Source organism: Nerophis ophidion, linkage group LG21 (assembly GCF_033978795.1).
Source record: "Nerophis ophidion isolate RoL-2023_Sa linkage group LG21, RoL_Noph_v1.0, whole genome shotgun sequence".
Lineage (NCBI taxonomy): Eukaryota > Metazoa > Chordata > Actinopteri > Syngnathiformes > Syngnathidae > Nerophis > Nerophis ophidion.
The window spans coordinates 35880547-35897915 of NC_084631.1; the positions used below are offsets into that span (position 1 = coordinate 35880547).

The following is a 17369-nucleotide window of genomic DNA, read 5'->3' on the forward strand; positions in this document are numbered from 1 at the left end:
TGAGCCATAGGTTCCCTACCCCTGCAATAAAATATAACAAACACACTTCTGATTAAATAAATGTAATATTTGTCGATTAAAATGTGGTATACATGTACTTCCTGTATGACTAAATATTTTTTTCGTTTTACGTTTTCCTCAAGAAAAAAAAAATAAATCTGCACATTTCCTGAACATTGAGGTTGGAAACCAAGAATAATCTATAATGAATGTATAATCATTGTGACGTCATTAATCTTGTTTATTGGACTGCAGTACCCTGAATCACCACACTGTCATTCACCATTTAATGTGGCGTACATGAGCTAGAGGGTGCTTGTTGCTACCTCTCTTTTTCAAAGAAGAAGCCAACAATTTTTTTTTTTTTAGCCAGCCACCTGCAAACACGTCATTAATGACATGTTGAATGAATGAATGAATGAATGTCAACATAAAGGATTTACATGTCCAGGCTCAACAACTCCTACAAAGTGGACTTTGGGATTAAACAGAAGATCCGACTTTGTCTAAGTTTTCCTGGAGAAGGACTGAGCACATGTGCTTCACTTAACAACAAAAGGTAAGTTCACCTGCGTTTTCTTCATTTGGTAAATGGTAAATAAAAAGAGAATTCAATGATTTGCGAATCCTTTTCAACTTATTTTCAATCAAATAGACTACAAGGACCCACGTGGGTCATCCCTCCAATGGGCTCACCACTCATAGGAGGGGCCATAGAGGTCGGGTGCATTGTGAGCTGGGCGGCAGCCGAAGGCAGGGCACTTGGCGGTCCGATCCTCGGCTACAGAAGCTAGCTCTTGGGACATGGAACGTCACCTCACTGGGGGGGAAGGAGCCTGAGCTAGTGCGCGAGGTAGAGAAGTTCCGGCTGGATATAGTCGGACTCACCTCGACGCACAGCAAGGGCTCTGGAACCAGTTCTCTCGAGAGGGACTGGACCCTCTTCCACTCTGGCGTTGCCGGCAGTGAGAGGCGACGGGCTGGGGTGGCAATTCTGGTTGCCCCCCGGCTCAAAGCCTGTACGTTTGAGTTCAACCCAGTGGACGAGAGGGTAGCTTCCCTTCGCCTTCGGGTGGGGGGACGGGTCCTGACTGTTGTTTGTGCTTACGCACCAAACAGCAGTTCAGAATACCCACCCTTTTTGGGTACACTCGAGGGAGTACTGGAAAGTGCTCCTCCGGGTGATTCCCTTGTCCTACTGGGAGACTTCAACGCTCATGTTGGCAACGACAGTGAAACCTGGAGAGGCGTGATTGGGAAGAATGGTCGCCCGGATCTAAACCCGAGTGGTGTTTTGTTATTGGACTTTTGTGCTCGTCACAGTTTGTCGATAACAAACACCATGTTCAAACATAAGGGTGTCCATATGTGCACTTGGCACCAGGACACCCTAGGCCGCAGTTCCATGATCGACTTTGTAGTTGTGTCATCGGATTTGCGGCCTTATGTTTTGGACACTCGGGTGAAGAGAGGGGCGGAGCTTTCTACCGATCACCACCTGGTGGTGAGTTGGCTGCGATGGTGGGGGAGGATGCCGGACCGACCTGGCAGGCCCAAGCGCATTGTGAGGGTCTGCTGGGAACGTCTGGCAGAGTCTCCTGTCAGAGAGAGTTTCAATTCACACCTCCGGGAGAACTTTGAACATGTCACGAGGGAGGTGCGGGACATTGAGTCCGAGTGGACCATGTTCCGAACCTCTATTGTCGAGGCGGCTGATTGGAGCTGTGGCCGCAAGGTTGTTGGTGCCTGTCGTGGCGGTAATCCCAGAACCCGTTGGTGGACACCAGCAGTGAGGGATGCCGTCAAGCTGAAGAAGGAGTCCTATCGGGTTATTTTGGCTCATAGGACTCCGGAGGCAGTGGACGGGTACCGACGGGCCAAGCGGCGTGCAGCTTTAGCGGTCGCGGAGGCAAAAACTCGGACATGGGAAGAGTTCGGGGAAGCCATGGAAAACGACTTCCGGACGGCTTCGAAGCGATTCTGGACCACCATACGGCGCCTCAGGAAGGGGAAGCAGTGCACTATCAACACCGTGTATGGTGCGGATGGTGTTCTGCTGACTTCGACTGCAGATGTTGTGGATCGGTGGAGGGAATACTTCGAAGACCTCCTCAATCCCACCAACACGTCTTTCTTTGAGGAAGCGGTGCCTGGGGAATCTGTAGTGGACTCTCCTATTTCTGGGGCTGAGGTCGCTGAGGTAGTTAAAAAGCTCCTCGGCGGCAAGGCCCCGGGGGTGGATGAGATCCGCCCGGAGTTCCTTAAGGCTCTGGATGCTGTGGGGCTGTCTTGGTTGACAAGACTCTGCAGCATCGCGTGGACATCGGGGGCGGTACCTCTGGATTGGCAGACCGGGGTGGTGGTCCCTCTCTTTAAGAAGGGGGACCGGAGGGTGTGTTCCAACTATCGTGGGATCACACTCCTCAGCCTTCCCGGTAAGGTTTATTCAGGTGTACTGGAGAGGAGGCTTCGCCGGATAGTCGAACCTCGGATTCAGGAGGAACAGTGTGGTTTTCGTCCTGGTCGTGGAACTGTGGACCAGCTCTATACTCTTGGCAGGGTTCTTGAGGGTGCATGGGAGTTTGCCCAACCAGTCTACATGTGCTTTGTGGACTTGGAGAAGGCATTCGACCGTGTCCCTCGGGAAGTCCTGTGGGGAGTGCTCAGAGAGTATGGGGTATCGGAATGTCTTATTGTGGCAGTCCGCTCCCTGTATGATCAGTGTCAGAGCTTGGTCCGCATTGCTGGCAGTAAGTCGGACACGTTTCCAGTGAAGGTTGGACTCCGCCAAGGCTGTCCTTTGTCACCGATTCTGTTCATAACTTTTATGGACAGAATTTCTAGGCGCAGTCAAGGCGTTGAGGGGTTCCGGTTTGGTGGCCACGGGATTAGGTCTCTGCTTTTTGCAGATGATGTAGTCCTGATGGCTTCATCTGGCCGGGATCTTCAGCTCTCACTGGATCGGTTCGCAGCCGAGTGTGAAGCGACCGGAATGAGAATCAGCACCTCCAAGTCCGAGTCCATGGTTCTCGCCCGGAAAAGGGTGGAGTGCCATCTCCGGGTTGGGGAGGAGACCCTGCCCCAAGTGGAGGAGTTCAAGTACCTAGGAGTCTTGTTCACGAGTGGGGGAAGAGTGGATCGTGAGATCGACAGGCGGATCGGTGCGGCGTCTTCAGTAATGCGGACGTTGTATCGATCCGTTGTGGTGAAGAAGGAGCTGAGCCGGAAGGCAAAGCTCTCAATTTACCGGTCGATCTACGTTCCCATCCTCACCTATGGTCATGAGCTTTGGGTCATGACCGAAAGGATAAGATCACGGGTACAAGCGGCCGAAATGAGTTTCCTCCGCCGGGTGGCGGGGCTCTCCCTTAGAGATAGGGTGAGAAGCTCTGCCATCCGGGAGGAGCTCAACGTAAAGCCGCTGCTCCTCCACATCGAGAGGAGCCAGATGAGGTGGTTCGGGCATCTGGTCAGGATGCCACCCGAACGCCTCCCTAGGGATGTGTTTAGGGCACGTCCAGCTGGTAGGAGGCCACGGGGAAGACCCAGGACACGTTGGAAAGACTATGTCTCCCGGCTGGCCTGGGAACGCCTCGGGATCCCCCGGGAAGAGCTAGACGAAGTGGCTAGAGATAGGGAAGTCTGGGCTTCCCTGCTTAGGCTGCTGCCCCCGCGACCCGACCTCGGATAAGCGGAAGATGATGGATGGATGGATGGATAGACTACAAGGACAAGATATGTAATGTTCACACTGGTACACTTTGTTATTGTTTTGCTAATTTGGAATTGGATGCCTGCAACGTGTTTAAAAAAAGCTGGCATAAGTGGCAAAAAAGAGTGAGAACGTTGAGGAATGCTCATCAGACTTATTTGGAACATCCCACAGGTTAATTGGTTGCAGGTGGCTGCCATGATTGGCTATAAAAGCAGCTTCCATGAAATGCTTACTCGATCACAAACCAGGACGGAGCGAGGGTCTCCACTTTGTCAACAAATGCCTGAGAAAATTGTTTTAAGAACAACATTTCTCAACTAGCTATTGGTTCTTCGGTCCCTAATATCATCAGAAGGTTCAGAGAATCTGGAAAAAATAACACTATGTGTAAGCCATGATATTACGAACATCAAAAAGCGACTGTGTAAAGGGTATCACCACATGGGCTCAGGAACACTTCAGAAAACCACTGTCAGCAACTACTGTCTGTCGCTACATCTCTAAGTGTAAGTTATAACTATGCAAAGCCGAAGCCATTTATCAACAACACCCAGAAACGCAGTTAAAACACGAAATATCTTGTCTTTGCAGTCTATTCTATTGAATATAAGTTGAAAAGGATTTGCAAATCATTGTATTCTCTTTTTATTTACCATTTACACTGCTTTTGCCTTTTGTACATGGAACTCAGAAGCATTTGATAACATTTGGTTAATCTGTTAGTTAGTTAGCAACCTAACTCAAGAAGTTAATTTCAAGAACTTTTTTTATGTCATAAATGGGCTAAGGAGCGAGTGATCTGGGGGGTGATCCGGATTAATTTGACTTCGCTACGTTTATGTTACTGAGGTGTAACTTCTCTGTGTATGCGAGCACCCCGCCTCCACCCACAGAGATGGAGTAAATGACTACCGACAAGAGGGTTCACTATGTTTATTTCATTTATCAGTGGGGAAAAAGAAATAACCCCTGTGCTGACACTGATGCTGGTGCAATTTTCGTCGATCAATTACCTCCGCCAGGAAGTTAGATATCAGCTCATGTTTGATAGTTCGCGACTCAAGAATGTATGGCCGGATTATGATTCAACTTTTTGTAACTTTTATTTACTTTTTAAATATCCTCCTAATGAAATTGAATTAAAGGAGCAAACGGGTGAAATGTTACAAGAAAATGTCGCAATGTTTACTTTAATAACACAAAGCTGCCATATAATAATGAATCGAAATCAATGTCATTATGAATTATTGACCTATTCAAAGCTCCAATTACGTCATGTTAAATTTTCCGCTTTGAGATATTTTTTGGGGAAAATGTTTCATATTTTGTGTTTGCCATATAAAAAAATGAGCTGTTTTTTTTTTTTAAAGAAGGGCCTAAAATGAACAAACAACAATGAAACGTATAATTGACGGATAAATCGGAAGTTGATCTCGAGATTATTGTGTTAAAAGTAAACAGTAAAATGTATAATTTATTTTTTAACACTTTAATGAGTAGGACCCTTTTGGATCCCCAATAATTTTAGTGTGATTTGTTTTTTAATGTCATTGCGAAAAAAATAATAATTAAAATCAATGGTATTATGAGTTATTGACCTTTTTTAATGCTCCAATTATTATATGATTTAAAATATTCCACTTAAAAAAATTATTGGGTGAAAATATTGCATATTTTGTGATTTTTTTTCCATAAAAAAACTGTTATTTTGTAACAAAAAGAGCGTAGAACTTAAATATTTAAAATCATTATATTTACAGATAGACCTAAGGTTGATGTAGAGATTTAAAACTTGAATAATAATAATAATTAAAAAAAATACTGAATAATGATACAGTTTTAATATTTTTTTGACCAAAACCCTTTGGGGTCCCTGAGATCAAGCCTGAGTGGAGGCCGAAATGTATCATTTTTATACATATATTGTATAGTTTTTTAAAATAAAAAATATAAAAATGTCCCTCGCTTGCTTTGATTTTTCAATGTGCGGCCCTCAGTGGATAAAGTTTGGACACCCCTGACCTAGAGAGAGAGAATGTGGATGACTGACAAGAGGGTTCACTCTGCTTATTTCATTCCGCTATAGAACAAATGTGTCCTTATGCTGAGATTTACGAACCCTCTTGCAGCCCGACATTGCAATGGTCAATGACCTCTGCCAGGCAAAGTACGGCCCGCGGGCCACATGCAGCCCGTTAAGATTTTTTAAATCCGGCCCGCCGGACGCTCTACGTCATTTTTTTTAGACCTTTAACATCAAAACTATCGCCGCCAAGATGACGTGCAGTGCTGTTTTTAAATGTCTTGAACTATAGAAAGTATTTCATTGGTTGAAATCTGCACTTTTGGCTGTTCTAGGAGTTATTGCAGTAATCTAGGACACAGCAGCTCAGACCAGGAACAAAGCAGAGTGGGCGGGGCTTGTTTACAAAGCAGCCAGCCCCAAATACATTTGTCAAGAAGATTTTTACGTGATAGTATATCAGATTGTAGGTGTTTATTACACTTTGCATTCATATTTTGCTGTTTTGTTACATTGTTGTTGTGTTTTGCTTGATTGTAAAAGATACACAACTATGGAGGAACTGCTCTGAGAAGTACAAGACGTTCACATCTTAATATTCAGTCTTTATTTTTCATAGTTAAAATTGTAAATCCCACTTTCTTTATTGTCATGTACATTTTGGGAGTCACATTCAGTAAAAAAACTATTCCATTCTGTATTTTTTTAGGTGGTCTTTCATAATGTTTTTAGAACTCTGTCAGACTGGCACCTCTTCTCACCATCGAAACCAAAAAAGATACTATGTTAAGTTAAAGTTAAAGTACCAATAATTGTCACACACACACTAGGTGTGGCGAAATTATTACCCGCATTTGACCCATCAGCCTTGATCACCCTATGGGAGGTGAGGGGAGCAGTGGGCAGCTGCGGTGACCACGCCCGGGAATCATTTTTGGTGATTTAACCCCCAATTCCTTGACTTTTGGAACCCCAAACACACATACTGAACAGCAGATTTTTATAGATAAATGTGTATATATCATTTATACGCATATACACCTTGGTCCCCCAGACACATTTTCTCTCAATGTGGCCCCCCCCAGTCAAAATATTTGGATTGAACTTTTTTTTCTTCATTTTAAATATTTAACTAAAGAAATTGAAATAAAAATCGTATTTATTGTCATTGAAATAATTGCTGTGTGTGTATGCCAGCGCCCCGCCTCCGCCCACAGACGCAACAAGAGGGTTCACTCTGTTGGTTTCATTCCGCTAAGGAGTAAACTTTTCCTTGTGCTACGACTGATGAACCCTCTTGCAGCCCCACTTTGAAATTTATCTCAATTAATTACTAGGGTGTGTTTGTTTGTTTGTTTGTTTGGTAACTAGCAACATAATTCTAGAATTTATGAGCGGACTTGGACTCATTGTTTTTTTTTCTTCATTTTAGATATTTAACTAAACAAATTGAACCAATCGTATTTATTTTCATTGAAAGAATTGGTGTGTGAATGCCAGCGGACCCGCCTCTGTCCACAGAGACAAAAAGAGTGCACGACAAACAAGAGGGTTCACTCCGTTTTTTTCATTCCACTATGGAACAAAGAATGTTCTGGACGCCTGTTTCAATGCCTCTGTTGTGTTGAGCAGGGCGCCTCTGCTGGTTGCGACGGAGCAAAAACCCTTATAGGGTTCCAGGTTCAATCCCCGCTTCCGCCATCCTAGTCACTGCCGTAGTGTCCTTGGGCAAGACTCTTTACCCACCTGCTCCCAGTGCCACCCACACTGCTTTGAATGTCACTTACATATTGTGTTTCACTATGTAAAAGGCTTTGAGTCACTAGAGAAAAGCGCTATGTAAATATAATTCACTCACTTCTCATTTGGCGGAAGATGCGATTGGTAAATGAAGCGGTTGACGATGCAGGTGCGTTCCTCACCTTTTGTGCGAGCCAATAACAGCACAAGTCTGAGGTACAAACCCCGTTTCCATTTGAGTTGGGAAATTGTGTTAGATGTAAATATAAACGGAATACAATGATTTGCAAATCCTTTTCAACCCATATTCAATTGAATGCACTACAAAGACAACATATTTGATGTTCAAACTCATAAACTTATTATTAATTTTTTTTTTTGCAACTAATAATTAACTTGTGAATTTCATGGCTGCAACGCGTGCCAAAGTAGTTGGGAAAGGGCATGTTCACCACTGTGTTACATCACCTTTTCTTTTAACAACACTCAATAAACGTTTGGGAACTGAGGAAACTAATTGTTGAAGCTTTGAAAGTGGAATTCTTTAACATTCTTGTTTTATGTAGAGCTTCAGTCGTTCAACAGTCCGGGGTCTCCGCTGTCGTATTTTACGCGTCATAATGTGCCACACATTTTCGATGGGAGACAGGTCTAGACTGCAGGCGGGCCAGGAAAGTACCCACACTATTTTTTTGTATGAAGCCACGCTGTTGTAACACGTGCTGAATGTGACTTGCTGAAAAAAGCAGGGGCGTCCATAAAAAAGACGGCGCATAGATGGCAGCATATGTTGTTCCAAAAGCTGTATGTACCTTTCAGCATTAATGGTGCCTTCACAGATGTGTAAGTTACCCATGCCTTGGGCACTAATGCACCCCCATACCATCACAGATGCTGGCTCTTGAACTTTGCGTCAATAACAGTCTGGATGGTTCGCTTTCCCTTTGACCCGGATGACACAATGTCGAATATTTCCAAAAGCAATTTGAAATGTGGACTCGTCAGAACACTTTTCCACTTTGCATCAGTCCATCTTAGATGATCTCGGGCCCAGAGAAGCCGGCGGCATTTCTGGATGTTGTTGATAAATGGCTTTCGCTTTGCATAGTAGAGCTTTAACTTGCATTTACAGATGTAGCGAACAACTGTTTTTAGTGACAGTGGTTTTCTGAAGTGTTCCTGAGCCCATGTGGTGATATCCTTTAGAGATTGATGTTGTTTTTTATACAGTGCCTTCTGAGCGATTGAAAGTCACGGTCATTCAATGTTGGTTTCTGGCCATGCCGCTTCTGTGGAGTGATTTCTCCGGATTCTCTGAACCTTTTGATTATATTATGGAGCGTAGATGTTGAAATCCCTAAATTTCTTGCTATTGCACTTTGAGAAACGTTGTTCTTAAACTGTTTGACTATTTGCTCACGCAGTTGTGGACAAAGGGGTGTACCTCGCCCCATCCTTTCTTGTGAAAGACTGAGCATTTTTTTGGGAAGCTGTTTTTATACCCAAACCTGTTCCCAATTAGCCTGCACACCTGTGGGATGTTCCAAATAAGTGCTTGATGAGCATTCCTCAACGTTATCAGTATTTATTGCCACCTTTCCCAACTTCTTTGTCACGTGTGGCTGGCATCAAATTCGAAAGTTAATGATTATTTGCGGAAAAAAAAAATGCTTATCAGTTTGAACATCAAATATGTTGTCTTTGTAGCACATTCAACTGAATATGGGTTGAAAATGATTTGCAACTCATTGTATTCCGTTCATATTTACATCTAACAGTGGTTTGTATTCAGATGACTCATTCCATACGTCTGCCTTTGAGGACACCGAGCGGATCTTCTTTTTTTTTTATTCACTCCCTCGCTCCTGGAAGGAATCGCCACAACACAAGCTGGACTGAGGCGCACTGAAAGATGCAGATATGTCCTCAGATGTGGAGCTCCTGAGGGCTGCAAAAGTCTTCCCTCAGCGTAATAGAAAATACTTAGCTGGGCCTTCATTTACCTTCCACCCCAGCGGACGTGCGAGAGAGAGAGAGAGAGAGAGAGAGGACGGTGGCGGATCAATGAAGTGCACGATCCATACTGTAGGTGTACGGACTGATCGTTAGTTTCTCCTGTCACATGGTCTTTGGAGGCTTGGCTGACTTCCTGGCTTTGGCCTCAGAAGCGTCCTCTTGGCACCGCGCTGCGAGCTTGAAAGCTTCCTTTCTCTCCGGAGATGCCAGATGATGTCGTCGATTTGAACCGATCCCGCACAGCTGGGCCTCGGCTTTGGTGAGCGCGGCAGGGCTGGAATGGAAGGTCCACTTGCCTCCGGTCCCTCCTTTTGTAGGTTTGGACTTGCGCTCGCTTCCAGGATTCCTGGCTGCTGTGTTAGCTTTTCTATGACCAGGCCTGTTGGTGATTCTTCTATGGTTATCATCACACTTTCCCTCTGTAGTTGCACCAAAATACTGGAAATACTTAATTTGTGTTTATTATTGTATTGTATTTTGTATTTTAGGATATGAGTGTTTCAAAATGATTTTTTGGTCTTTTTTAACGAGTACTAAACTGTCAATAGCGCTCATGATAACTAAAAAAAGACAGTTAATACAGTGTTGATATCGACCGATGTAAATGATAAATGTCCAGCTTTACAGGAGTAAACACGCTGCAGGACTGCTGGTATCAGTTTTTTTTTTTGCTGATATCGTACCGATATGCGATATCAATATCGGATCAAGGCACCCCTAATATATTAAAAAGTGCCACATTGATACTAGAGTAAGATACATTCTTTCTTCTATGGTTATCATCACACTTTGCCTCTGTAGGTGGATCAAAATACTGTAAATACTTTTTTAGTATTTATTATTGTATTTTGTATTTTAGGATACGAATGTTTCAAAATGATGTTTTGGCCTTTTTTAACGAGTAATAAACTGTCAATGACGCTCATGATAACTAAAAAAAAGACAGTTAATACAGTGTTGATATTGACCGATGTCAATGATAACTGTCCAGCTTTACATTAGTAAACACGCTGCAGGACTGCTGGTATCGGTTATTTTTTTGCTGATATCGTACCGATATGCAACATCAATATCGGATCAGGGCACCCCTAATATATTAAAAAGTGCCACATTAACACTAGAGTAAGATACATTCTTTCTTCTATGGTTATCATCACACTTTGCCTCTGTAGTTGCACCAAAATACTGGAAACACTTTATTGGTGTTTATTATTGTATTGTATTTTGTATTTTAGGATATGAGTGTTTCAAAATGATTTTTTGGTCTTTTTTAACGAGTACTAAACTGTCAATAGCGCTCATGATAACTAAAAAAAGACAGTTAATACAGTGTTGATATCGACCGATGTAAATGATAACTGTCCAGCTTTACATGAGTAAACACCCTGCAGGACTGCCGGTATCAGTTTTTTTTTCCTGATATCGTACCGATATGCGATATCAATATCGGAACAAGGCACCCCTAATATATTAAAAACTGCCTCATTGACACTCGAGTAAGAGACATTCTTTCTTCTATGGTTATCATCACACTTTGCCTCTGTAGGTGGATCAAAATACTGGAAATACTTTTTTAGTATTTATTATTGTATTTTGTATTTTAGGATACGAATGTTTCAAAATGATGTTTTGGCCTTTTTTAACGAGTACTAAACTGTCAATGACGCTCATGATAACTACAAAAAAGACAGTTAATACAGTGTTGATATCGACCGATGTCAATGATAACTGTCCAGCTTTATATTAGTAAACACGCTGCAGGACTGCTGGTATCGGTTATTTTTTTGCTGATATCGTACCGATATGCGACATCAATATCTGATCAAGGCACCCCTAATATATTAAAAAGTGCCACATTGATACTAGAGTAAGATACATTCTTTCTTCTATGGTTATCATCACACTTTGCCTCTGTAGGTGGATCAAAATACTGGAAATACTTTTTTAGTATTTATTATTGTATTGTATTTTGTATTTTAGGATACGAATGTTTCAAAATGATGTTTTGGCCTTTTTTAACGAGTACTAAACTGTTCATAGCGCTCATGATAACTAAAAAAAGACAATTAATACATGTAATCGGTGTTGATATTGACCGATGTCAATGATAACTGTCCAGCTTGGGCATTGTGCATCGAGTATCAAGCATCAAGTATCAAGCATCAACCATTGAGCGTCAAGCATTTAGTATCAAACTTTGAACATTGAATGTTAAGCATCGAGTATCAAGTGTGGAGTATCAATCGTCAAGCTTTGAGCATCAAACATTTGCCTGATACTTAACACTCAATGCTTGATACTCAACGGCCGATGCTTGATACTTAATGCCTGATACCTGATACTCGATGCTACTTGATACTTAATGCTTGATACTTGATGCTCGAGACTCAAAGCCCGGTGCTTGATACTCAATGCTTGATACTCAATGCTTGATACTTGATGCCCGATGTTTGAAACTTTATGCTTGGTACTCGATGTTTGATACTCTGCATGATACTCAATGCCTGATGCTTGATACTCTGCTTGTTGCGTGATACTCTATACCCAATGCTTGATGCCCGATGCTTGATACTCTGCATGATACTCAATGCCTGATGCTTGATACTCTGCTTGTTGCGTGATACTCTATACCCAATGCTTGATGCCCGATGCTTGATACTCTGCATGATACTCAATGCCTGATGCTTGATACTCTGCTTGTTGCGTGATACCCAATGATTGATGCCCGATGCTTGATACTCTGCTTGATACTCGATGCCTGATGCTTGATACTCTGCTTGTTGCGCGATACTCGATACCCAATGCTTGATGCCCGATGCTTGATACTCTGCGTGATACTCGATGCATGAAGCTTGATACTCTGCTTGTTGCGCGATACTCAATGCTTGGCACTCGATGCCCAATGCTTGATGCCCGATGCTTGATACACAAAGCCCGGTGCTTGATATCTAATGCTCAATGCTAGATACTCGATGCTTGATACTCTATGCTTAATACTCGATGCCCGATGTTTGAAACTTTTTGCTTGATACTTGACGCTTGTTACTTGATGCTTGATACTCGATGCATGATACTCAATGGTTAATACTCGATACCCGATGTTTGAAACTTTATGCTTGATACTCGATGCTTGGTACTTGATGCTTGATACTCGATGCTTGACACTCGATGCATGATTCTCAATTGTTAATACTCGATGCCCGATGTTTGAAAATTTATGCTTGATACTTGACGCTTGTTACTTGATGCTTGATACTCGATGCATGATACTCAATGGTTAATACTCGATACCCGCTGTTTGAAACTTTATGCTTGATACTCGATGCTTGGTACTTGATGCTTGATACTCGATGCTTGACACTCGATGCATGATTCTCAATTGTTAATACTCGATGCCTGATGTTTGAAACTTTATGCTTGATAGTCCATGCTTGGTACTTGATGTTTGATACTCAATGCTTGATACTTGATGCTTGACACTCGATGCATGATTCTCAATGGTTGATACTCGATGCCTGATGTTTGAAACTTTATGTTTGATACTCGATGCTTGGTACTCTGCTTGATACTCGATGCATGATGCTTGATACTATGCTTGTTGCACGATACTCGATTTGAAACTTTATACTTGATGCTTGATACTCGATGCGTGATACTCAATGGTTAATACTCGATGCCCGATGTTTGAAACTTTATGCTTTTTACTCAATGCTTGATACTCGATGCCCGGTGTTTGAAACTTTATGCTTGATACTCGATGCTTGCTACTTGATGCTTGATACTCGATGCTTGACACTCGATGCATGATTCTTAATTGTTAATACTCGATGCCTGATGTTTGAAACTTTATGCTTGATACTCGATGCTTGGTACTTGATGTTTGATACTCAATGCTTGATACTTGATGCTTGACACTCGATGCATGATTCTCAATGGTTGATACTCGATGCCTGATGTTTGAAACTTTATGCTTGATACTCGATGCTTGGTACTCTGCTTGATACTCGATGCATGATGCCTGATACTATGCTTGTTGCGCGATACTCGATACTTAATGCTTGATACTCGATGCCCAATGCTTGATGCCCGATGCTTGAAACTTTATACTTGATGCTTGATACTCGATGCGTGATACTCAATGCTTGGCACTCGATGCCCAATGCTTGATGCCCGATGCTTGATACACAAAGCCCGGTGCTTGATATCTAATGCTCAATGCTAGATACTCGATGCTTGATACTCTATGCTTAATACTCGATGCCCGATGTTTGAAACTTTTTGCTTGATACTTGACGCTTGTTACTTGATGCTTGATACTCGATGCATGATACTCAATGGTTAATACTCGATACCCGATGTTTGAAACTTTATGCTTGATACTCGATGCTTGGTACTTGATGCTTGATACTCGATGCTTGACACTCGATGCATGATTCTCAATTGTTAATACTCGATGCCCGATGTTTGAAAATTTATGCTTGATACTTGACGCTTGTTACTTGATGCTTGATACTCGATGCATGATACTCAATGGTTAATACTCGATACCCGCTGTTTGAAACTTTATGCTTGATACTCGATGCTTGGTACTTGATGCTTGATACTCGATGCTTGACACTCGATGCATGATTCTCAATTGTTAATACTCGATGCCTGATGTTTGAAACTTTATGCTTGATACTCCATGCTTGGTACTTGATGTTTGATACTCAATGCTTGATACTTGATGCTTGACACTCGATGCATGATTCTCAATGGTTGATACTCGATGCCTGATGTTTGAAACTTTATGTTTGATACTCGATGCTTGGTACTCTGCTTGATACTCGATGCATGATGCTTGATACTATGCTTGTTGCACGATACTCGATTTGAAACTTTATACTTGATGCTTGATACTCGATGCGTGATACTCAATGGTTAATACTCGATGCCCGATGTTTGAAACTTTATGCTTTTTACTCAATGCTTGATACTCGATGCCCGGTGTTTGAAACTTTATGCTTGATACTCGATGCTTGCTACTTGATGCTTGATACTCGATGCTTGACACTCGATGCATGATTCTCAATTGTTAATACTCGATGCCTGATGTTTGAAACTTTATGCTTGATACTCGATGCTTGGTACTTGATGTTTGATACTCAATGCTTGATACTTGATGCTTGACACTCGATGCATGATTCTCAATGGTTGATACTCGATGCCTGATGTTTGAAACTTTATGCTTGATACTCGATGCTTGGTACTCTGCTTGATACTCGATGCATGAGGCCTGATACTATGCTTGTTGCGCGATACTCGATACTTAATGCTTGATACTCGATGCCCAATGCTTGATGCCCGATGCTTGAAACTTTATACTTGATGCTTGATACTCGATGCGTGATACTCAATGGTTAATACTCGATGCCCGATGTTTGGTACTCGATGCTTGATACTCGATGCTTGATACTCGATGCCCGGTGTTTGAAACTTTATGCTTGATACTCGATGCTTGGTACTTGATGCTTGATACTCGATGCTTGACACTCGATGCATGATTCTCAATGGATAATACTTGATGCCTGATGTTTGAAACTTTATGCTTGATACTCAATGCTTGGTACTTGATGTTTAATAGTCAATGCTTGATAATTGATGCTTGACACTCGATGCATGATTCTCAATGGTTAATACTCGATGCCTGATATTTGAAAATGTATGCTTGATACTCGATGCATGATGCTTGATACTCTGCTTGCTGTGCAATACTCGATACTCAATGCTTGACACTCGATGCCCAATGCTTGATACTCGATGCTTGATACTCGATGCCCGATGCTTCAAACTCGATGTTTGATACTCGATGCTTGACACTTGATGCTCGACGCTCGATGCCTGACGCTCAATCATTGAGTATTAGTCATCGAGTATCAAGTGTTGAGTATCGAGCATCGAGCATTGAGTGTCAATCATTGAGCATTGAGTATCAATCATCGAGCATCGGGCATCGAGTGTCAATCATCGAATATCAAACAACGACTTTGAAGCTTCGGGCATCGAGTATCAAGCATTGAGTGTCAAGCATCGACTATCGAGCAACGAGTATCAAGCTTCAGGCATTGAATATCACGCATTGAGTATCAAGCATAAAGTTTCAAACAACGGGCATCGAGTATTAAACAGAGTGTCAAGCATTGAGTATCAAGCACTGGGCATCAAGTATCGAACATCAAGTATCAAGCATTGAGCCTTAAGCATCGTGTATGTGTTATCAGGTATCAAGCATCGCCCGTTGAGCATAAGGTATCAAGCAATGAGTGTCAAGCATCGGGCGTTGAGCATCAGAAATCCAGTATCAAGTCATGGGCATCAAAAATCCAGTATCAAGTCATAGGCTTCGAGGATGAAGAATCGAACATCAAGCTTGGGACATCGGGCATTGAGTATCAAGTCAGTTGCAGCGAGTATCAAGCATCTGGGCATCAAGCGTTGAGCTTTGAGTAGCAAGCAACAGGCATTGTGTATCAGGCATGGGGCATCGAGTATCAAGCATCGATCATTGGGTATCGAGTGTCAAATATCCAGCATCAGGCATTGAACATCAATGCTAACCATTTTCTACATTACGATTATCCCGGAATTGTTCATATATATATATATATATATATATATATATATATATATATATATATATATATATATATAATATATATATTTACCGGTCCATCTACGTTCCCATCCTTACCTATGGCCATAAGTTTTGGGTTATGACCGAAAGGACAAGATCACGGGTACAAGCGGCCCAAATGAGTTCCCTCCGCCGGGTGGCTCCCCCTTAGAGAGGGTGAGAAACTCTCCCATCCGGTGGGGGCTCAACGTAAAGTCGAGAGGAGCCAGATGAGGTGGTTCGGGCATCTGCTCAAGATGCCACCCGAATGCCTCTCTCGGGAGGTGTTTAGGGCACGTCCAACTGGTAGGAGGCCACGGGGAAGACCCAGGACACGTTGGGTAGACTATGTCTCCCGGCTGGCCTGGGAACGCCTCAGGATCCCCCGGGAAGTGCTGGACCAAGTGGCTGGGGAGAGGGAAGTCTGTGCTTCCCTGCTTAGGCTGCTGCCCCCGCGACCCGACCTCGGATAAGCAGAAGAAGGATGGATGGATTCGATGGATAGAGAAGAAAGTTGTGTCTTCTTCCCTTTTGACGTCCTTCACTTCCGCTCGGACGAGTCAATCATTTGCATCGCCGTGAACCCGAGCCTGTAGGCCGACAGCCTCCAGCCAATGGCAGCAGAGGCTGTCCGTCCTCATTTGCATATCATTTGCATGGGATCCCCATGTGACTGTTTGCGATGTCGGGAGGGCAAATTAACCAGTGTTCCGTTTCAGCCGGATTTGCATCTCATTTGCATGGTAGTTACTTAATGAGGGTTACGCGGACGGCCGACCCCTTGTGGAAAAGCCCCCGCCTCGTGCGCGGTGCCCGCAGACGGAGGGCCGGGGCTAACGTCGTTAGGAGGAAACCGCCGTTTGACGGAGAGACGGCCCTCCGATGTGATCATTAAAGGCGTGCAAGCTGTTTCTAATCAGACTCTTTCTGCATGCATATGGACTCGGTGTCATATTTGTAGTAAGGATGAAAGATTATGCACGCAGGCAGCATCAATCTCCATCAGCATCTTGGAGCGCCACATTCATCATTTACGGGAAGTCTCGGCGAGCGATGGACGCCAACATGTGAGTGGACATACTTCCTCACTGATGCGAGGAACTTGGACCGGCTCTTGGACATTGTTCTGTCCTGCTGATGTGTCCGCATGGCAGCACCTGAGCGGACGTCTCACACCTGGGCCAAGTCCGTGTACTGGAGGGTCCTGTCTCTGCAAGCCCCAG

At 43.2% G+C, this 17369-nt stretch overlaps 1 long non-coding RNA gene across 1 annotated transcript in view; it reads left to right on the forward strand.

Moving 5' to 3' along the window:
• The first annotated feature begins 329 nt into the window (after positions 1 to 329).
• The window catches only part of LOC133539487 (uncharacterized), an 88642-nt gene continuing 71602 nt past the window's right edge, over positions 330 to 17369 (forward strand). Inside the window, exon 1 of the long non-coding RNA XR_009803402.1 lies at positions 330 to 559. This is a non-coding gene — a long non-coding RNA (uncharacterized LOC133539487). The remainder of the gene's footprint in view (positions 560 to 17369) is intronic.